The sequence below is a fragment of the Falco peregrinus genome, chromosome 1 (assembly GCF_023634155.1).
Source record: "Falco peregrinus isolate bFalPer1 chromosome 1, bFalPer1.pri, whole genome shotgun sequence".
Classification (NCBI taxonomy): domain Eukaryota; kingdom Metazoa; phylum Chordata; class Aves; order Falconiformes; family Falconidae; genus Falco; species Falco peregrinus.
In genome coordinates, this window is record NC_073721.1 from 102,709,354 (window position 1) to 102,717,271 (window position 7,918).

Below are 7,918 nucleotides of genomic sequence, written 5' to 3' on the forward strand. Positions count from 1 at the left end.
TACATAGCCTGCTGTCAGCTGGGTGGCTGCCTGTTGCCTCACCAAAACAGCAGCAGTAAGCACCAAGCTTGCAGCTGTGCTGGGCTCCTGGTGCAGCTGGAATTCTCTGCACTGTGACACATGGTCCAGTGTCACAAACCGAAACTTCACACACAATTCCTACTTTCTTAATCAGCTACCAGTCTTATAACAGTAGCATGCAGGGTTTTTGTTCAAATGTGACTATGTAATGGAAGAGAAAATAAATAATAGTTTCATCTCAATACTATAGGCTAAATATAAAACACACTTGATGGGAATTTACTAGTGGTGTTCACTTTCCAACTAACCAGATCAGAGTCCTTTATTTTAATGATTACTGTGCTTCCCCATTCCAGCTATTTCAGTCTTTTTTATCCAAATCAAATGTTGAAGTCTAAATGAAGAGGTTCAACCTTCTCTAAAATATCTCAATAAAGCATTTTAATATTTCCAAAATGAAGTTTTTAAGATTTTTTTTTTTTGTCCAGAATTTTGCACTTTCCATTCCTTAACTTAGGACAAATGTCAAAATATCGCAGCTTTGCCTGTAAAAGCAATTCCAAATTATGACTAGTCATATAAATTAGACCAGCCCTCAACACCATTTTGAATGAACAATAGGTAAGTGGCACTAAGAATTTGAAGTGCACTTTTAAGAAAAACTCTGCAATATTTTGCTCTTGTTATCACTGTGACTCATAGTATTATGAGGACAGCTCTGAACTTTTAAAACGCACGCAGAAAAAAATTTGTGCTTAAAAAAAAAAAAAACAACACATTTTTTCAGTATATTTTACAAGTGCTTGGGAACAACCAAAAGCCCTTCATGCTCATATTTTAATACGACTACTGAAAATGGTATGTTGTAATTTTCACTGTTTTTCCAGGAATCTTTAGAAATTCCTTTCCTACTAAGAAGGCTGTTTTATCTTACATTAAAGGCAAAAGAATCAAAACACAAAACAGAGAAGGTCACCTATTTATTGAACTAGAGTACGTCAGAGATTTGCAGAATAATTAACAGAGGCCAAAAGGATTAGTAACAAATGCAAGCTTCTTTCAGGAGACTCTTTTAGAAATGCTTTATTCATTAAAGAAAACAGGAAAGTTTCCAAAGTGTCTTGTGAGTGATATTATGCAGCAGCGTTTAGGGATTTTTTTTTTTAAAACCCAGAAATTCATACAGTGTGCTTTCATGCAGCTTAACGTTGCATTTGGATTCTTAAAGATTTCCTGTTAAAACAGAATCCTTGAAAAAACCTGCCACATAAAATCATTAAATTTATCAAGTCTGATCACAAGTTACACTGTGGGAATTTTATATTGCTGCAACAGTATATAAGGGACCTACCAGCAGAGGTAAATTATGTTTGTACTTGTTCCAAGTGTTATAAATGAGAACATTGTGTCTAGATTTTTAGAAATTCTGAAGTCAGGTTGAGTGTTAATACTAGTGGTGTTGTATTCAAAACACGCTGCAGTGCCACTGTGTTAGGTCAATGCATCTTCACTGCTACTCAGCTACTACACCATTGAAACACGCAAGATTTAGACAGGTTGTAATTCTGACCAGAATTTGTCCCCCAGAAGGAGAAAAATAGCCAATCGAAATGAAATCCTGACCATTTAAATGATGTTCACCCCTGAAAACTCTGCTTGAGATGGGGAGAGCTTTGGCTTGGGGATCCCATTATGCTTGAAGGAAAATACATGGTGCTTAGCTTCTCTGCTACCTTTGCTCAGATATTAAATCCTCCCCGTATTTAAATCCCTTCTCTGTTATTCTGCGCAGTGCCCTTCAGCTGAGGTCCTTGTCATACATTTTTGTTCTACCTTTGGGTGTTGGCATGCTGTGCTCTGCAAGCAAACATACACGTATGCCGACAGACACAGCCCTATTTCACCTACACCTCAGCTGGACTCGGCGAGATTTCACTAGGAGGCAAAGCTGGCCAAGGATCAAGATCAGGCACAGCCTTCTGGGTCTCTTCCAGGTTCCTCCTGAACCCTGTGCTATGGATGAGGGCGCCCAGCAGGGAAGGCTGAGGATAGCATCATGAGTGGTGCTGGGACGCTTCCCCAAACCCCCTCCACAGCACCAGTCAGACCCCAGGGAAACACAGTCATTGCTTTCTGTTCCCAGAGCTCGTACTGTCCTGGCCCAGCCACTTCTTCACTCGAGCTTTCTCAGCCTAGGGGTATTTGTTTTAGAGATTTTGATATAAACTTTGATATAAAAGTTTCAAAGTGAGGTTTGGAGTGAAGAGGATTCCTAGGTCCTTGTAAAACTGCCCCAGAGTGTACCCTCAGACATCCCTTGTCCCAAGTGCTTAAGGTCCCTCTGCTCCTCCTTGGCTTTCTCAAACACCTTGGAGTTATTACGGTCACACAGAAATATGTGCTCCTGAACCAGTGTATGAAAAAGAAATAAAATTTCACGTTGGCAAGCATAGCATTTGCAAAGTGACCTGACTTGTGAATTACAGAGAGGCTGTAGAGGTATCTCTGTCCTATTCCCTACTTTCCTTCACAATTTATTCATTATGCTTTCTCTCTATGTAAAGCTGCACAAAAGCTTTGTGAACCCCAGAAACTGGCTTGTGCTGCATTAGCTTTCCATAGCAGGGCCACAAGATCTCAGGATCCACCAAGTGCTTTTGAGAGATTTATGGAAGGTAGCTAAGCAGAGCAGACTTAAATTTACTTTGCAGAAATCTGTGTATCCATTGAACAATTATTAAGACTTCCACAAACTGAAGCAAAGCTGATGTTCTCTAGTGTGCTAGCTATGGATATTACTTGTGATTTGGGAGTAGAAGGATGTTCAGGAGATGACTGGGGTCACAGAATGCATGAGTTTAATTCTAACCTCATCTGCAAGTAAGGCAAAATAGTGCCTCAGTTTACCATTCAAAAAAATTAAAATTGTACATCTCATACCCAAAATGACATTTAGGAGATGATTTCACCAACGTTGTGAAATGATCATATGGTAGTTTAATGAAAATCCCAGAATATTAACATATCCCCAAGCTATGATCAAAACTAATATATATATATTTATAATTAAGAGAATTTACCCTACTTGGAAATGATTGGTGATTTCATTTTTTACACGTGACCCATATATTCAAGACAGAGGAATCCTCTATTGAAACAGAAATACATCAGGTGAAATTTTAATCAAGCTGTCAGGCTTCCTTCTAATTTTCAGGCAGTCTACACAGAGGAGAGAAAGGGAGAGGAAACATTAAAACTGATTCTCATAAAGAGATGGAGAGACAGAGAGCAACAAGCTGTGCTGATATATTAATTATCTATTTATAACATGTAATCTTTTCAACTTCTGTCATGTTAAAATCAACAAAGAATTTAGCTGAAGACAGCCATAAAATGAACTGATTACAGCTTGCATACAAGAGCGATGAAAGACCAAATACACACAGCTATGCAAATGTGAAATATAACATGACAGAAAGCACAGCCACGGTGATAACAGCAGGTAATTGCTGGGCTCCATAGCGCTCCCGCCACACCAGCTTGTGATATTTCCTTTGTTCTGTAACTGGCACATTTTTGGCACATGGGAGGGAGGGGGAGGAAGCAAGCTGAGGCTGAGCTCCTCATGAAAGCTGCTGCAAACGCGCAGAGTGGCAGAGTGATGGGAGGGCAGGGTTACACAGAACGGACCCTTCAAGATACCACCGCGTCCAGCAGCTGGGAGGAATCCTGTCCAATAACCGTATGGAGGCAAAGGTTAACGGCTGACATTTGCCCTTTTAATTCCATCACAAACTCTCCATGAACGAAACATGTTGAAAGCCCGATCCAGCCCAGTGGAGTTAATGGCAAGTTCCCTTACCCCCATGAAATGGCTCGGGGTCAGGACCGAGTCTGAAAGCTCACTAGGTAGCAAATAAAACAGAGAATTTAATGCATATATTTGCATGCATAGCAATTTAATGGTGCTTCTCACAGAACTGGAAACAAGTTTGAGCTGTGAAGTGAAAAGTCAGGTTTTGTGGAGTCGGCATGCTATACCTGCGAGCAATACTGTTAATCACGGCTGTGTCATGATAAGCACAGCGTGAAGCACATCTCTAGCTGTCCTCCTTCTCTTTTTAAAACCACTTTTTCTTAAAAGTAGCCATTGCATTGAGGTAAGACACTTAACAGTTTTCTAGAGCTCATGCCTACTATTTTGGGATGCATTTCTGTAAGCATTTTGGGTAGTTTTGTGCAGGCTTGTCTTTGGGGATCCAGGCAGACATAAGCCCAGATGGCATCAGATATACTCTACTAGCATGGACTCAGAACCAACCTGATGCAAGTGATAAATTATTTGTACCAGAGCTGGATGAGGAAGACTGGGTGGACTGAGCTTATCTACTTCAATATCCACTTGTGCAAAACTCCACATGAATGCTATTCCCATTTTCAGAAGTGACTTTGACAGCTGCATGTCTGCAGTTTCACGAAAGTCTGTAGTACACCTAGGCCAGCAGTGCAAGTCACTTTGGAAAACAAAGTGCCTGAATCCACAAGACAAGCTTCAAAATATTACCTCTTTTACACACCCCCACACCCACCCTGTTTTATGCTTTTTCTCAAGCACTACAACTAGACCTGCAAAGCACTTTTCTATTATTTCATTCAACAGGAGCCAGAAACTGGATGTCCTGTTCAAGACTGGGGTCTTGTCAGTGATGTGTCGCCTTCCCTCACCATCCCCTTACCTGCTTCATGCCATAGGATCTGGTTCCAGACCCACACTTCCCATTTTCATGCAGTTCCTTTCCCAAGAGGTTTCCTTTTCCTTCGGGGTGACTTTGCTGCAGGCATGAGTGACTCCCAAACAGGACAATATGGGCTGGAGCCCAGGGCAGAGCCCAGAAGAGTCCATCTTTGTAATTTCTAAAGGGAAAACATTTAATGTTCTGCTGTGTAAACAGTATGAGGAGTTGCAACTCATTCCTGTTTGCACGAGACATAACTTCTTTGATTAGTTACCAGGTCCTCTCACCCTTCTGTTCTCAGTATTAAGCAACTACACAACATGAGAAATCACAGGAGTATAATGAAACTGTTTTGATACCACAACACAGTTGATCCCAAACTTAGCCCTGTTTAAATAAAATTTGCTACTGCAACAGTAACCTCATTGTGTAGAGCTAGACTAGGCATACATGATCACTGATTTGCCACTTTGATAAATAAATATTAAAAGTTTGTCAGGGCCTCTTAGAAACATAGAATCGTTTAGGTTGGAAAAGACCTTTAAGATTATCGACTCCAACCGTTAACCCAGCACTGCCAACGCCACCACTAAACCATGTCCTTAAGAGCCACATCTATGCATCTTATAAACACCTCCAGGGATGGTGACTCAGCCACTTCCCTGGGCAGCCTGTTCCAGTGCTTGACAGCTCCTTCAGTGAAGACATTTCTCCTAATCCCCAAACTAATCCCCCCCTGGTGCAACTTGAGGCTGTTTCCTCTTGTCCTGTTGCCTGTTACTTGGGAGAAGAGACCAACACCTAAATGATTCTATGATTCTACAACACCCACCTGCCATAGATCTGACATTGAAAAAGAACACTTTAATTTTACAAAACAATACTGCACGTAATAGAGTATCAGGTTGCAAATCGTAGGCTCATGACTGTGTTTCCAGCTCCTCAAAGTTCACGGTTCTTCAGTGTCTGAGTCTTGATTTGTTTATTCTGAGATGTCTATTATACAGTGCAGACATGAGACTGTTTCGTACTTTGTTCTGTATTCACATTTTGGTGCATAATTTTAAGATTTCAGGTTTAGCTCAAGGATTTCTTGTCTTTTGCCTCCTCCATTTGCCAGTGGCTCCAGTGTAGCCAGGCACTCCTGTATACGCATAGAACATCAGCAAACCCACTGCAGTAAATAAGCTTAGCCTCATGCCTAAACCTCAGTTCACCCAAAGCAATTAGTCCTGGATTTAACTCTGTGTAGCTGAAAAAAACTGATTAACTTCAGTAGAACTCAGTCCTCCTCCAGCCCAAAGTTGAGCATGTACCCCATGCTTTGGCAGATGGGAAGTTTTAGAGGTTTGCTCACTATGGGGAGGTTGTTCATTTGAGGGGTGCATGGCACTCTTGCAGATCTGGGGAACAAAATTTCCAAAATAAAAATGTAAATTATCCATGTTTTGATATGCAGAAAGCTCTGGGATTTCTTTGAAAAGTAGCTTTGAGACAGAAAGTTCTGTAAGACAAGGTTAGAGGTTCTGTTTCTTTGGGACCAACCTGAATAAAAGCAGGAGTGGTGTGTTTCTGCTGCTACACCTTGCACACCACCTTGCACATCACCTGTCCATGCCTGATCTTTCACTTGATCAGACGCTGTCACACTGACATCAAGAGTTTCCAAAAAAGCCAAACCCCAACTGTCTTTGATTTCGGTAGGAGATGTATTCTTAAGGTTTCATCGTAAGGGATGAAAATAGCCTTTGCATGGAAATCAGATCTGTCACTTAAATAGCTGGCATTTTTCAGAAACAGAAGGCACATAACTTCAAGTCTGTTAGAGAAGGGATTTATGCTGAAGTCTTTGCATATCCCAGGTAAATGCAGTAACCTCTGTACTACAGACAGGTGATGGATAATGCAAGGACTGGTTCTAGGTGATCCTTCTTCATGCCAAACTACATTTCTGGATCTTAAAATTCTCTTTGTGTACATTTTACTTAGGGTGATATATTTTTGAAATTTTTGTTGGTGGAAAAACAGTTTGTTTGTTTGTTTGTTTGTTTTAAAAAAAAGTCACAATGTTCCCAGCAAATTTTAGTGAGATCTGAGAGTTCTGGATCTTAAGAATTCATGTACTTATCTTTTTGCAAATGTTGAAAGCATTCCAATGTACTGTCTGGATTTAGTAATATGTAAATATGTATGTAGCACCTTGTTTGTTTCTTTGGTTTCTTTTTTCTAAATAAATGCCAACATCCATACTCCTGACAGTGGAAAGGCAGCCCAGGGAATTTTGTGTTCCTTTGCCATAACCAGAACAAAGAAAACAGCTCCTAGTTTCCTCTATTTCAGGAAAAAAAGATCTCTTCCCTGTAAAGATTATTTCTTTTCCACCCAAAACCTATGTTTTCCCAGCATTTCTACTCCAGACAGATTGAAACAGGTCTCTTGTTGCCGACAGAGGCATCTGCTAGAGGATTACACTTGGGGTCCAAACTCAGCTGTTCTGAAACGAAAGATTATTACATCAACCCAGTGGACAACCTGTAATTGCCTTGCTTTATTTCAGCTGGAAATTTTTATGTCACAATGCTATTTTCCTATTTGTCTACTACAAATAAACCTTCGTTACACAAACATCAAATTAAGCTAATGTGAAAGAAACTAATCAATAGCTTTCTGCTTAGCTTGCTTTGGTTCAAACTCTATTCTCCTAAACCTTTTCAGACAGCACAAGTCACAGTGTCTGTTGAGAGCAGCCTTTTAGCAAACTTGGCTGATCTGACCATTTAATTTCAAAGCAGACACCTGCAAGCTAGCTCCCACCATGCAGACAGGGGCCAGTATGACGTGACAGTTAATCTTGCATTAACAGATGTCCACTGATGGCACTACCCCGAGGAAGGAGCCTGGAACAGTGCACATCGCCACTATCAGTATGGCTCTAAATGTCTGGGGCCACAGTTCCTAAAGGGCTGTTACCTTCTGCCTACTTCAAAATGCACATGCCTTCCTGCATGCTTCACAAGCTGTTCTTTAACTTTCTTCCTTAAGAGAGGATTTTTCCAGTGCATAGTTTGCAGATGCTTTTCCCTTTCCAAACTTCTTCAGCATGTAGGTTTTTGGTTTTTTCTCGATATTGACATTTCCATGCTTTCAGGGCTGGTAATAGA